Raw genomic sequence first — 16,149 nt, 5'->3', positions numbered from 1 at the left:
CTCCTCCTCCACAAATAACAGGTCCTGGAAAAAATTTAATTTGGTGTTGCTTTGCAGCTATGCAGATGGCATGCAAGTAACTACTCTGAATTTTTCAATACTGTAACTGATGCCAGGCAGCTCCTTGGCAAAAAACCCCACTGATTTCCTAAGTCTGAGGAGATGTGGAGTATTTCATATGAGGGGGACTCAGCATTAGGAAGTCACTCCATGCCTCTTGGAGCAGCTAATCTTCTTGTAAAAAGCACAGACTAATAACCTGGAAGGGTCTTGCACTATCACACGGTCACACTGAGTGTGTGCCATGGAAACACTTCTGTGTGGCACCAACGAGCCCTAGGTACCTCTCTGAGGAACATTAAACTAGCTTCACCTAGACTGTAGCCTACATTTAACCTGAATTGAAATCTGCTTCTGAATTTTCTGCATAATCTGATTTTGCCTTCTTGTAGAAAACATCAGGAGTAATTTCAGACAGACAGCCTTACACCAGCTTTGTAGGAGAAACAAAAAGTTAGATTGATTACAGCCTACAAGCATGATCACATTGTTTCAGTAATTCCATTCACATCCCTGGAGTTATGAGGACTACAAATTGGAGAAACAGGCAATGAATCAGGTCTCTAAGACTTGCCAGTAAATGTTTAATGTACTTTTTTTCCTGAACATTGGCTTTTTGCAGTTCTAGTGGATTATCATTTCAAAAGCAGGAAAGAATGTGTACTTCAGTAAACACAAACAGCATTGCTACTTCATGTCGCTTTATTCTTCTGTTTTAGCTTGGCATCAGAGATAGGTAGGATGAGTTGCTCTGGGAAGACTTCTGTCTCTTTTCAAGGTCAACAGACCTTACTGTAACATGGTAAAAGATGGACAAAAATGTTCAAAGCTAGTGAAACCATTCTTTTAAAACGGCTAGGTTTGGCAAAAATGATGGACAGTCCAGCACTTAGTGTACACATAACATTTGCCCTCATTTCTTCTTCATCTTCAGCCTCCTGCCAGTTTACAAGAATGAAGGTAGCTGACGGATCCAAAAACCTCCATCATAAGAAATGGAATGAGAGCTGCTGCTGATTTAGCAAGAGGCACTGAGAGATATAATTGGGGTGGAGAAGCCACAGGAGAAGGAGAAAAAAAAAATACTAGGATGTGTAGAGATGCAGGAATAACTTTATTTGTATAAAATGGGACAGTATTATCTTCTGCATGTCTGGTAAGATCCAGTTCAGCAGTCTCTACCAATGTTTGTCATTTCTGCTGAGGCAGGGGAAGGAGACAAAGTTGGGAAGGTGTCTTAATTGTAAAATGTGATCACAGTTGGATGCCTGATTCCCTTGGGTTCTTATCAAAATCCTAGCCCGCAACTAGAAATTTAAAAATATTTTCATAAAAGAACATGTAGTACAATATAATATTGTAGTACAATACAATACACAAAAGACAGTACAATATAATATTCCATTCAGGTGTTACTGAACTGAATGATGTCCTTTTTTTTTTTCTCAATTTATTTCAGTTCAGCCCTTATTTCCACTTTGTTTAGCACCATATATATTAGATCCTCACTCATTTAGTATTATAAAATAAACAAAAAAGAGTTACTTTATTAAGTGTAGGTTTGATTTTTGAAATCAGTATCAGTTTACTATGGCAAGGTTGGGGTATTCAAGTCAACTTACTGGCCTGCTATCGCATGAAACATGTTCCCTGTCAAAATATCCAGGATGTTTAATGAAGATACATCTTCATAATCAGTAGTAAGCTGTTTACACACCCTAGATCTATATCTTCATGCTTCAGCAGACCAGGAGAAAAGACTGGATTTCCTGCCCATAGAACATTGTTTTATTCTGTGCCAGTACTCATAATGAATATAAATTCATCTGTACATAGAGAAGGCAAATGGTATCTTGTTTACGTGACCGGTTAGCTGTATTAAATAAATATACACTAGTCTCATTTAAGCAATTAAACAAGCCACCCAACAAACTGAACTTTCAGCAACTGATGTGCATATACCTTCAGCAATGGGCTACATGTGATGGTCAGAAGTAGCAGGGCTTGCTTTCCTTCTCAGTTACAGCCACCTCAGCATAAGGGGAATATCAGACCATCAGGATCTTTTGGTGTTACTTTAAAACTCTGGGAGAGAGTTTCTTGTTTCCCACTGGCTATGCTAGAGCAAGGGACTACTGATAAAGGGAGGAGTTTGCTGAGGGGGCAATCAGTGCTGTTGATACCCATCTGGTGAAGGTGAGGGGGGGTATCTGTACCTAGGATGACTAGGTATGTCAATGGGGTTAAGGCTGTTTTTTTTTCCTTTGCCGTGTTGTTTTTTACTGGAGTTCTTGCTAAGCACAGTGCTAATATCAAACATTTCTTTCTTATTCTAAAAGAGATTTTAGGTTTTCAGTCATTATAACTCTGTGACTAGGACAATGCATGTCAAACTTAAATATGCTGCTTCATTAAGCATTTACCAGTGTACAGTATTATTGCCTGGCACTAAAACAAAGCACTTTTGTTTGCAGGAGAGAATGTACAGGGAGGTGTTGAAAGCATTTTTGTTTCTTTTCTGCATTTTTGTCTGTTCTCAGTTTAATGCTGTGTGAAACCCAGAAGTTTATCTTGATTTCTCAGTGTCAAATAACATGGAAATGAATTGAGGATAGATATGTAGCGTTGATATAGACCAGCTCATTTTATAGGACATTATTGGAAATGAATTACAACAGCCAAGGATCTGGCTGACAAATATTCTTCTGACTCTTAGTCTGATCTTGTATGAAAAATCTATACAATAGACTGATCATTAAAAGTACCTTTTGTAAGAGTAAATCCAATATATGTGTTATTTGACCCATAATTCTGACAATGGATATAATCTCTCCAATTTTACCTTTTTTCTTGGTTTCTTGCATAGAAGTAGAGACAAAATTTGTGACATTTGTTATACCAATTTAATGTAAAATTTCAAATGCTAGGTAAAATGTGACTATCATATATTCTATAAATACTAGAATTACAACCTGAAAGTAGATCATATAATATGACAGTGGCAAAGGCAAGCATTCAGAAGTTAGGAAGTGGTAGTATTAAGGCTATTAAGGAAAACAAAATTTGTCTGCCTTCTGTGTTCAAATTACAATTCTGCTAGTGCTGAGAACTTGTACCTCCTCACAAGCGTGATAAACCAGAGATAGCTGGGACCTGGGTAAAGCTGCATTGTGCCTCAGATCTGTGAAGTCCTTGCTTGCCATGCGAACTGGGAAAATTAATGAATAGTTGGATTGGTCAGAGAAGAAAATATTTATCGTGGTGTGGAAAAATAATATGAAGTAATGACAGTCTCCAGTGAACGTAAACCAAGTTGGCATTAACTTAAGCACACGATCCGGCACACCCTTTCCACTTAGTTCTGTAGAGGTTTAGTTGATCTCCTTGGCTTGTCCTGCTCATGCTTTTCTCACCTTTCTCTGATAGCCCCAACCATTCTTTCCTTCCATCAGTCTACAGGTGACTCACCAGGGTTTTGCTTTCCAGCCCTACCCAGGGATTCATGCTCACCCTCCACCCTTTTTTCAATGGCCTGTTAACTTCCCCCTAATAAATCCCTACACTGCCACTGTGGAAGAAAATGGTGGACACACTCTGGCCATAGGGTCCTTTCCCTGGTTCTTGGAATAGGTGATGCATTCTGTTTTCTGTTTAGTATAACGTGTCACACCACTTGAGAAATCTCAGAGAGGTTTCTCCATGGCAAACAAAACTGCACAAAGCCTCACTGTAAAAAGCATGTGGAGAGAGCGTCAAACTCCCACAGTGAATGGCAGATGAGCTCTGTGTTGTATATGGCTGTTACTGCTTTTTAGTTTGTGGCAGTAACTTTAGAACTGGTTATGCAAGGTACTATGGAATGTGGAAGACTGGCTGAGGAGATTAGATCATCTAAATGGGAAAAAAGTGAGAGCTAAGAGTAGTGAAAGTTTGAAGAAATGAAGTAGCTCACCTCATTTGTCAGTTGTATTAGTCAGAGTGACACCTGAAGTGCACAGTTGTGCTGTCTTCCCTTTTCTTGATTCTGTTTTAAAGGATTTGGAAGAGGAGCCTGTAACTGGTATCTTGAACCTTAACTAAGGGGAATGAAAGACGCAATAAAAATAAATGAAATTCACATCTAATACCTTGGCAAAAATGGCTCCTGAGCATTTCAAATTGAATTAATGAAATGCAGTCATTCATGTGGTTTTCAAATGTAATAGCTCTTCCTAAGCACACAGCTCACTTGACTTCTATGTGGTCAGCATATAACCCAGGTGAGCTCAATACCTTATTTCTCTTTGTGATTCTTGCTCCTGGGCTTTAATTATGTGAGTACTCAGCTATACTGGATGAATTTTCATTTTTTTCTATTTAATTGTCATCCTTTGAAAATATCTGGAAAAACATTTAATAGCTTTTCTGCCAAAAAGCTGCTGTGCCTTGTCTTATCTCAGTATTTTTGATGGTTGGGTGCTATTTTTTTATGTTGGGAAAAATGTATTTATGTATGTGGTAAATAATTTTCACCAGGCTTAATGTCCTTATGTTCATCATGCTGATGAATTCAGCTGAAAGCATAACTTTTCCATTGTCCATACTACCTGAAAATTCAGCTGGTAGATTTTTCACCTTCACCACCTGGTTCTTACAGTGCTAGAATGGTGATTATAGATCCCACTTGGTTTGTCTGGCTGGATTTCGGTTTTGTTTTCCTCTTCTGCATAATGCTGAGTATGCCTTTCTGGACTAATATTGCCACGGATGCTTTATCTGTCTGGCATTCACTGTCCTATAGGTTCTTATGCTTTTACCTTGCTGCCTTGCCTGTGCATCTTTCCTTCATTTCATAAATTGCTTATTCTGTGGGGTATTAATAACACACATAAGCCAAATCTGTCTTTTTGAATCCTTGGTGGGAGGCTTTGATATATAGTTCATTTTTCCCCTTTGCTTTTCTTCTCCACAAGCTTGGTGTAATTATTTCTCCTGCCCCAGTAATTGTGTGTAGCCACTCACTTTAATGATTCTTTTTTTCCAGAGCACTCTCAAGTTTTCATTTGCATTTCTTTGCCTACTTTGGAATCTGCTGTTGAACATATTTTCGCATACTTTTCCTTGTATTGTGAAGCTTTCTCAGTGATACTTGATGAGTCATTTCTGCATCTGTTCCATGAAAAATTGTTCAGATTTGACTGTGCTCATTAGCGCTGCACATATCCTAAACACTTGACAGATTAAGTTGATGCCCATAATGGTAGATGACTCCAAGTTCAGTCTGAAGACTCTGTGTGGGGACCAGGCTCTAAGTTTAACTCCTGTCTGCAGTTCTGACTGAGTTTAGAGGCTCAGCTGAACTTCTGCCTCAGAAGTCAAACTTATTACCCCCTTACACCTTTGTCTGCTCTTCTTCAGATTAACTGAAGTTACCTGGCATCTGTCATGAGCAGACAACAATGCCACATTTCAGTTTGCAGTTCATTACTTTTCTGCTCCCTCTTTCCCTCTGTGTCATCAACAGAGTACAAGACAAATCTACAAGCTGAGAAAAGTCTTACGCAGACTAACTCCTGAAATAACCTGATTTGCCACTAAAAGCTCAACATAAGGTTTTGGGGGTTTTTTTGTGGGCTACCAGGTATGCAGCAGAGTCCATCTGTGGGACAGCTGATGCTAACGGTCAGTGCAGATGACCACAGTGGTTCCTCCTGCTGCTGTCCTCTACCCCACAAGTTAAGATGTGGTTCCCAAGAAGTTCAATCCCACCTAAAGCAGTGCTGCTGCTATCTCCTTTTTGCCTGCACCGGCTACATGTGTCCACTCCCTCCCTTGCTCCAGCCTGGGCACTCTAATGACCCTCACAGTAAATGAAATCAATGAATGACCTGGCTCCAAAACTTCATTGCCCTTTTGTGCAAGATTATCCATCATTAATTTAATGATTTTCTGAAATCTTTATAATTACAGGAATTAGTCATTTTTTTGTGATTTATGATATATTGTTTCTCAAAATTCTTGAATGCAGGAACTAAAACTACACCTTTTATAGTTATCATATTTGCAGCTTGAACTTTTTTTTTTGGAGGGAACGTCATCATTTCATACAAGCGCTCCTTGAATTCTTGTAGCAAATCTAGATGCTGCGGGAGCACTTGTAAGCCTTTCCTCCTTCCTGCTAATTCTGTTTCAGTCTCTTTTCCTTACTCGTTCCTATTTCAATTTCAGAGCTTCTCTTTAAAAATCACCATGAGATTGTTCAGGGACAGGGAATCAGTGTGCTAGTTTAATTCCTTTTTCTATATATAGTTATCTTTTACCATATGCTTCCTAAAGGTTGGATTTTATGAGTCTCCAGGCATTGTCCTGTACATAAATCATCACAAGGGCTGTCACCTCCATGGAGGAGAGGGGCTGCAAGCTGTGTAGCTGTGGCTATATTACCCTGTTACAATGCTCTTCATATGTTATCTGTCAAAATACTAGTAAGGACCAGACATCCAGACCACAGCCCAGCCCGGTGGCAAGTACAGCACCTGCTCTCTGAGTGTGATCTGCAGCCAGCAAACAGAATAAGAGAAGCAAAGACTGGATGTGAACTTGGTGTTATTTCTGTTGCCTCAGTCTAATCAGACAAAGAAGCTAGGCAGGAATAGGGGGAAGCAAGCTTCTGCTTTCCACAGACTTCAGTGTCAGCCTTTATTTTAAGACCAAGCAAGAATTATGGGACAGCAAAGTGCTGCCTGCCACTGATGGGGTAGGTAAAGCAGTTGAAATGAGTTTTAAGTCACTTGCAACTCACTCAAAGTACTTGGGAAACAAGAGCTGGGTATTTCTGCTCATGTTTGTGTATGAACGTGGATAGGACAAAATTCATGGTAAGAATCTTGTTGTTTCTCTGACTGCTTCTAGTTGCAGCAAAAGGTTTCAGAGTAACAGAGCTGTGTTAATTACTGTTATTCTTTTACTGCTGAGGTGAGTTATTTTAAGTCTTGTTCCTTTCAAATAGAAAGAACATGCAAAGCAACTCGCACTTGGTGTAAATCGATTGCCAACTGTATATGGTATTAAAGGGCCATTCAAAACAGAATACTGATGTATCATGTACAGTCAGGCTTTGCTCTAGGAGAGGCTGCAAGTCACCCATTCTATTTATTATTTGCATATCGTAACATTTTGGTGTATGTATATGCAGGCTGCTCTTCTAATTTACCATAATGACTATATTGCAGCTGCTGAAGGAGATGATCCTGATAGCTATAAGGGGGTTTGTTTCTTCACTTCCACTTTCAAATTCCCAAAGAGAATGTGAGGAAATATTGGGGAAGGAACTGGAGAAGCAGAAGTACAGTTGTGTTCCATAAAGACATGTCTTCCAGCTCTGATAACAATTCCCAGTTGCAGCCTATTGTAGCTCAAGTAACTAATCAAACCTGTTGATGCTCTTTTGATAGCACCTAAAGTAATGAGTAAATATCAAAGCAGCTTATTAAATAGCATTGCATATAGAACTGCTTCAAATTTCCTCTCATAATGAAAAAAGGAGCACAGATCTTTTCACTACATGTTTCTTAGGGTATCCCATACTGTCCTGAGATGGTATAGCTCATGGTCTATGCAGAGCATAATATTTAAAATCATAGTCTTGGTTTCAGCTGGGATAGAGCTAGTTATCTTCTCTCAGTTGCTAGAACAATGCTGTGTTTTGGGTTCAGTATAGGATTTGGTAGGAGAATAGTGCTGATAATATACTGATGTTTTTAATTGTTGCTAAGAAATCAAGGTCTTTACAACTTCCCATATTTTATTAACCTGCAGGTGCAGAAGAAACTGGAGGGAAATAGTAAAATCAGGAGATCCAAATTGGCATTTGGATATGCCAATGAGATATTCCATATCACATGTCATGTTCCGTATACAAATAAGGGTTGGATGAAAAGCTCTCTGGCTCATCTGGAATTGTGGCTTTGGTTTCAGTATCTTTGCTCTGGGATCACTACCCAGGGAACAGGCTAGACATCAGTCAGTGGGTGGTGACCAACTGCACTGTGTATCACTCATTAATATATACCATTATTACTTTATTAGAATTATTATTGTAATTATTATTTTATTTCTGTTATTAAATTACTTTTATCTCAACCCATGAGTTTTCTCACTTTTACCCTTCTGATTCTCTTCCCTATTTTCTGTGTGGGTGTGGGTGAGCAAGTGGCTGTGTGGTGTTTGGTTGCCAGCCAGGTTAAAACCACTGCACCCAATATGGGGCTTGAAGGGTTCAAGATAATGACAGGCTTGATTGGAATGTGCTAGATTGAATTTATAGCTGTTATTGCTGATTAATTTAATTGGCAGGCTCCTGTGCTTGCCATGGGGCTTGTTTGCCTCGCTGTATATTACAGTCTAGTGCTCGTCAGTGGCTGCTTTTTGCTTTTGCTGCTTGCTGTTCTGCTTTTCATCCTACTCTGCTGTGCCTGGGAACACGTTGATAACAGCAATGGCCGTGTGCCTGGGCTGGCAGATGGCCAGGACATCATTGCTGTTCTTGTGCTGCTGTACTGGGCAGGCTGGAGCTCCAATGTGAACGTGAGCCAAAGGAACTGTGACCTGTGGATGAGTTCATGTGGGAGCAGGACAACCTGAAGTACCTCTGACTGAATAAGTCTGCACCACAGCAGGTACATCTTGAAGTGTCTGTGGATGTGGTTATGTCTGTGCCACAGCAGATATACCTCTGAAGAGACTGTGGCCCAAGGAGAAGTCCATGATGGAGAAGGTGTACCTCAAAGTACCTGTAGCTGTGGATAAATCCATGATGCAGCAGGTACACCTTGAAGCATCTGTGGCTGTTTGTGAGGTCATGCTGGAGCACCTCAAAAGTGTGTGGCCATGGATAGGCCCCTGACAGAGCAGGTACACCCCTGGAGGGCATGCAGCCATGGGTAAGGCCATGTTGGAGCAGGTACACTCCTGAAGGGACTGTGGCTGTGGATAAGGCTCCACTTGGAGCAGGTATATCCCTAAGGGACTGCAGTCTATGGATAAGTCCAAGCCGGAGCAGGGAGAAGAGGAGTTCATTGCAATGTTAAATCTGTTGCAGACAGTAGGAATGGGCTCTTCTGCCTGCAGTGACTTTATTATATCTTGGCACTAGGAGCAAATTAAAGTATCTTTCAGGTTGTCCTAATCTGAGCAAAGGAAGTAGTCCTCTCTTGTTCAACTTATGGAAGCAATGTTTCACCTCTCACTTTGCTGTACTGAATAATGCTCAGGCGAGGCCAAACTCTGCTCTGCCATGTCCTTCTATACATGAGGCATATGTAATGCCCTACATCTGTCCCTTGTGGTTCACAGGTCAGTATCACAGCAGCGCTGAGTTTGCTACAGTGGTTCCGTGACACTTCAAACAATCACTTCAAAGTAACATTTAAAGTTTTCCCATTGGATTCACTTTGAACATAATCATGTCAGCTGTGAGGGAACCTTTTGGGACTCTTGTACGTAATAAAACATAACATCACCTTGACTGTGAAGGCCAAGGTGGTCTCAACCACAGAGCTTGCTGTAATACACCCTGGACAATCCAGTGGGTTTTCCCATTTTGTGCTACTTTACTCCTAACAGAAGCATCATCCTGTATATAGCAAGATCAAAGACAGGTAGCGTTTTGGGAAAGAATTTCCAGTTTGAGCACTCATGAATGAAATGAACTCGTTCTGTATGTCAGACATTAGCTGTACCCCAAAACACATCTGTCTCTAGAATTATTTCCTAGGATATTTGTGGATCAAAACAATATAAAAGTTCTGAATGGAGCAAAACCTTTAGCTTGTTATATTTTGAAACCAAGAAGAGTAGAATAGGATGTCAGGAAACACTCATGGTTGTTCTTTTGGGCGTACCTGAATAGTCACTATTCTAGCTAATATTTGCTCATAAAGAGGAAGGAATATAAGTATATTTATGCATACCATTTAGTCAGTTCTACACCAAAGCTTATTTAAAAAGTAATTTTCCTCAGACCTTTTTTTATTCAATGGGCCTTGAATGTTAATATGGGAAAGTTGTTCCCATAAGCTTACAGTCAGGAAAATTATCTGAATTGATTTAGTGAGGAACAGCTTGAGAAAAGAACTGTCTTCAGATATTTTTTCCTGTAGTCCAGAGATCCAGATAATGAAAGTGATGACAAAGATCTGTACAAATTCCTATTTTCTTAAATTATGCTAACTTTCTAAAACATAAGAATTTTCACTTGTATTTTAGTGACTAACCTTAGATATCCTCTGCTCTTCACAGCTGGGTAAGAATTTAATAGATGTAGAACATTGTTCACCATTATTCACCTCCCACTGAAATCAATGAAGATACTTCTATGGAAGCTCATACAAATTTTATTAATCCTTTAATAATGTATACTTCAATAATGATTGTAGCTTTTCACATGCTGGCTTCCTAAGTGGACAAAAGGCTTCCTGTCCCAAGGCAATCTATAATGCAGAATGGTGCAAGATGAAGGACTGCCACTCTACTGATATGAATTATCATCTTGAACCATCAGTTATAAATTAGCTGGAACATGACTGACTCTAGTATTGATTTGTTCTGAATCTTTCTTATATATTTACCTGACAGCACTGCCAGATGCGATTATATAACATTTTTCCATGCTAATACCCTCTTCCAGTTGCTATGAATTTGTCAAGCTTTTAATTGTTTAGTTGACATTTTACAGACTTTTGATCTACTTATGCCAAGTATTTTTAGAAGGAGGAGGTGGAAATATTTCAATTGGAATGATCCAGCTGTTCAGAATGTGCCAAGAGAAGAAATTACTCAATATATATCGTTTAACAAAATAACTTGTTACAGCATAAGGGAATTTGAGGGGATCTTGCTTTGGTTTGACAAGCATATCTTGACAACTACACCTGAAAAGCAAACCACTGTTAATTAGAATTTACTGGAATTCAAGTAGTCCATACAACTGCTGATGCCATCCTAGGGTGTTACGTTTAGCTCCGAGAGATCCCGGTATTTCTATTGTGTGGTAAAGCATTTAATGGATGCCAAATCAAACTCTTAACCTTGCTGTAATTCAGCAGAAGTGTAAACTAGATACTGGGAAACCAAATCAAACCTTTCTGATAAATACGTGTTTGCTTTACTAATATGTTGGAGTGTTTTTTCCTTCAACATTAACGTAAAACAAGAACAGTACACAAGTTGGTGTTGGTTTTACCCAGATGAAAACTACTTCTATTTTGTTTATTTAGTATAAGAATGACCACAGTAGATAGGGTATTGGGTTGGATGGGTATTTCCTCTATCTGTGGCAGTGGCCAACATAGCGTGTCAAGGAAAGAGCTGAACAAGAACAGAGTGATAATTTGGAAGAATACCCTCCTGTACTCCACAAATATGTGGCTCAGGGGATCCTGATGTGATACCTTTGGGTTCACTATCTCTGTGGCACTGTTACTAACTTAAAAGGGCATATGGATCATGGTTGCAGTCAGTATGGAGAAGAAAACTTAAAACAGAAGTTAAAAGACCTTGAAAACTGACCAGTTTCGTTCTCTTCATAACTTTCTGTTGCAGCTCAGCTGTTGCCAGCAGTTGAGCTTCCTCTTCACTGCCCCTTTTCTTTTTGCCCTTTGCTCATGCTGCTGCTGGACTACAAATGTGACAGCTTCCTCTTACAGAAGCCAGAGGGACATGGAAAGTGAAGTATCAACTGGGAGAGAAGGAAGAGGAAGAAAGTGGGACTTGGGGATCATAAAGGAAGAATAGCTAGAAAGAATGAGTGAGGAGAGAGAATGCAGAGAGGTGCCAGAGGGAAGCGGGTATGTAGGGATGAGTGAGGAAGCCAAGGATGTGTGTGAAGTAGCAAGTGAAAAAATGAATTGAATAATGTAACTATTTGTACCTGCAGATTCTGGAGATAAACTAAACACAACTAACAATACTGACCAGCTTTTGTGACTGAAAGAGTTAAACAACTTGATATAAAGAATTCCTTTCTGTACTGTTCTGGGCAAGTCATGGAAAGGACGTCATGCTTCTGAATTTTATTTGTCTTGGAGGTGGTGTGCGGACATCCTTGTATCTCAGAGTCTCCTTTAAATGACATTGCTTGCTGGAGTTTAAGAAAAGCTTCTGTCCTTAGTCAGCTTCGCTCCCTCCCCTCTGTTTAACGACTACTGTTCACTCCATGAACACTATGACTACTGTCCTAAAACTAGCAGAGCAGGGGCTGCACTACTACAGAAATAACTAGGAAAATCCCAGTTTCAAGTAGTTGTCTGTTTCCTTTAAGCTTCATAAATAGCACAGGTAACCTTAGATGCCTGTTACTGTTCTCTCTTTCCTCTCTTCCGTGTCTTTATATTACCTTTTATCTCTAAGAATTCTCATGTTTCATGTTTGTACAGCACAGCAGAGAGTAATTCTATGCCATTCTATGACAAGCACCACCACAGCTTAATAAATATCTAGATAAATAATAATAGGACAGCAGAGAGATGTAAACGAAATGAAACTCTAATCTAGTTTGGCAAAGTATGTATGTGCATGTTGCAAAGAATTGATTCTGACCATAGTATATTACAGTGCCTAGCACAGGAAAATCAGTGCATGTGAGTGGGGTTCTTGGCTGTTAGGGTCACACTAATGCCAAAGCAAGGATTTAGTTTATTCTGAAATGCATATGTTCTTAAACTACATTTCTGAATACCTACGTGGAACAGAATAGGGTATTAAGTGGAATCTGACTTTACAGACATAAGTAATCTCAGTTGTTCCAACACAGCTATCCAGGAGTCTAGTGTTTAATAAATCCTGAAGTGTTGCTGAGTTGGCAGCTAAGAACTAGTACCCCACAGCCCCAGAATATAAATATATAAATATTTTCATGTAAATATATATAAATGTTCTTAATGAAATGCAATCAGGAAACTAGAAAAAAGCAACAGACAATGCAGGGGGGCAGGGAAAGAAAACCAGGGAGAGACAGCAGACAGAGTAGGATTGCCCTTTTCTTGCTACTCATTCCATCACATAAAGGAATGTTACTCATGCTGTTGCATGATTTTTACAGAAACATTTCAACCAAAACTCCCAGACCTCATGCTGTGCTCCTGTAGCCTTCAGATGGCTTCCAGAGTGTCCTGATTACTTATATTGATCTTCTCATCAGAGAGTACATTTTTGATGATTTACTTTATCTACCGGCAATTATTTTACAAGGCTCTGATCTGTCAGCATGTGCATTGTGTTGGGCTAGAGCCAAGACCACACCTCAAGGACATTTTTAGGCACAAGGCTGAAGGTAATACAACTCATCCACAATGGCAGTCTCTGTCTGATTGTTTGCTCTGTATGGATTCAGTTTGTGTGACGCCTGTTAAATATCTAAGCCTTTGTCAAAATGAATAGGAGATTTATTATCAGGGATAAAATGACAACTACTCTCAACCTTTGCAGAACTCAAGGCAAAGTGGTTTTTCCTGTTAGAAGGAGGACTTTGTCCGCTACCATCAACCAATGCTGTCACATGCATGGATAGAAGTGGAGGACCCTGAAACAACCTACCATGAAACCAGATTCTGTAAAACAAGCAACTGCCACTGCCCCAAACACACCAATGTTAATACCAGAGGGACTAATCTTTTCTGTTGGGAACAATCCCTCAAGACCCAGGAGCCTTGCTGGGATGTGTTCACAGGTAAAATATTGATTGCTTATTTGGAATTGGTTGACATGGTTGTTGCATATGTATGTATATTATATGCAATGCAGACACAGGTAAATCTAACACTACAGCATGCTCTACTCGAAGTAAAAACAACATTGCACCAGGACAGCTAGTGTGAGTCCTACAAGTCCTTTTTACATCTAGCAACATACATATATTACAGCAGTAGTACTCATAGTTCAGAGTGTCTATAGTGGAATAGAAGTACATAGAGAGAGCAAGCCTTTCTAAAATAATAGAGGATTTTTCTTCAAGTGTCAATGATGCAACTGTTTTCCTGAAGCTGACTGTGGGCCAAATTCTGTCCTGACTGTGCAAATCCAGTCCTCCTGGCTTCAGCTGAATGGGCTAGAAGAGTAGGATTTGGCTGGATTTCAACACTTCCTTAGGTAGACTTATCTAAGAAATAACTCTCTGATGGCAAAATATTTAGTCACTTTTTTTTTTTAAGATGACTGGAGGGCTTCTGTGCCAAAAAGCTTGCTTAAGTTTTCTAATTATGCCAGCTGAGACAATAAAACATTATCTCTACCTACAAACCTTATATTGCCTATGACCTTCTTCAGAGAGAGAGAGAGAGAAGGCTGGATAGACTTCAGAGAAGTAATGGTACAAATAGCTCCAGACTGATTACTGAAAACAAGAGGAAAGAACTTGGTTGAAAAAGCAAGCAATGATAGACAAGAAATCTGCACTTTCCCTGTAGATCCTTTTCCCTTTGAGATTCTTGTGCACTCACCACAGAAAGTACTCTTAACATAAGAGTTTGTGTGTGTGTGTGTGTGTACATATATATATATATATACACACACATATATATATATATATATATATAATCTCCATACAGATGGTCTACCACAGCTGAAATATGAGTCACATCCTAGATGACACACAACTTTTTGGGAGAAAGGACCAAAATAACCTGTTGCTTCAAGCAAAACACCTTGTTTGCTATTGTATGGTTAAAAAATGTTTTTAAGTTTGACAAGACAGATCAACAATCTTCTAAGCAACTGCTGATAGGTGAACAAATGAAATGCACAGCTGTGAAACTTCCTGTGTGATTCTGAAAGCAGCTAGCTATAGTTCATGGAGACTAATAATATAGCTTCTAGAGCAAAATGAAAGCTTATGTATTTCATTTAAAATATAAACACACAGTATTATTTTAAAAAATAATATGCTTAAAATATGTATTTCGAAACTTTAAGAAAACTTTTACCTCAGTAAACAGAATGAAAGTCAGTAGCCTATATCATGTAACAGAAGAAAAGCAATATAATCATCAGTGCAAACATGCATTAAGCTACATGATACAATGGATACTAAGAACAAAACAAAGCATAAATAACAAGACAGACATAGCCTCGAGAAATATAAGCAAGGATTGAATTGTTCTTTTAGTAAGGTGGCAAACAGGCTGTCCTTGCACACATTCTGCTGTTTCCTTGTAAGCGACCTGTGTTGTCTTGACAGTTGTTACTTTTGCACTCGGGATACCTGAGTTCATTGGGATGACACATCAGATTCTCAGCAGTGCCAGAACAGTTTGGCACACCTTACAGAAAGGAATATGTACAGCTTTGAGCTTTCCTTATATTGTCCTGATTCAACCCATTGTCTAAACTAACAGAATCCTCAGCCTTGCCAGAATGCCCTGTGAACCAGGCAGAGACAGGGGAGCCTCTGCTAGAGCACACAGAGGGCTGTAAAACGCAGCACCTCTGCAGCTTTGCTGTGCCAGGTAACTGGGATCAACCAACAAAACTCTCTGATAAAAACAGGTTGGGGAAAGGACAATACTTTCAAAAACCAGATGGAGACATTTTTCTTTCTCCTCTCTTTTAACCTTTAAAGAAACTAAAACCATATCAAATCCCAGTGACGCTAGAACCTGGACCTTTTGGAGAATGGTGTGGTAGCTTGCTTTGTTCACCTGTCTATAAAGACTGTGTATTTATGCCACCTGTATAAATACTGTGCAGTGTGTGCTTTGCTGCAGAGGTGTCTGAGGGAGGGAGGCAGGGCTCGGCCCTGCCCTGGCTCAGGGGCTGAGGGAGGCTGGCCCTGGGCTGCAGCAGGGCCAGGCCCGGGGAGCTGTTGGGGGGCAATTTGGTACCAGTGTTTTTCCACCCTAGACACATCCATCACCTTGGTTTTGAGTGAACAGGTTACCTCATGAAGGCAGAGTGGCTTGCGCTGCATTAAGTCCTCGTGGTGTGGAAAGCCTGTGATGATTTGGTTTGTGGTGGTGGCTTTTATGAAGGGATGGGGTTGTTCCACCCCACATTCCTGTCGGGGAAAAAAAAGAAAGAACAATTAAAAGAAAAGGGGAAAAAAATGTCCCAGGCTTT

This window comes from Antrostomus carolinensis, unplaced genomic scaffold (genome assembly GCF_000700745.2).
Source record: "Antrostomus carolinensis isolate BGI_N321 unplaced genomic scaffold, ASM70074v2 scaffold4124, whole genome shotgun sequence".
NCBI classification, from domain to species: Eukaryota; Metazoa; Chordata; class Aves; order Caprimulgiformes; family Caprimulgidae; genus Antrostomus; species Antrostomus carolinensis.
Note: the sequence above shows the minus strand (reverse complement) of the source record.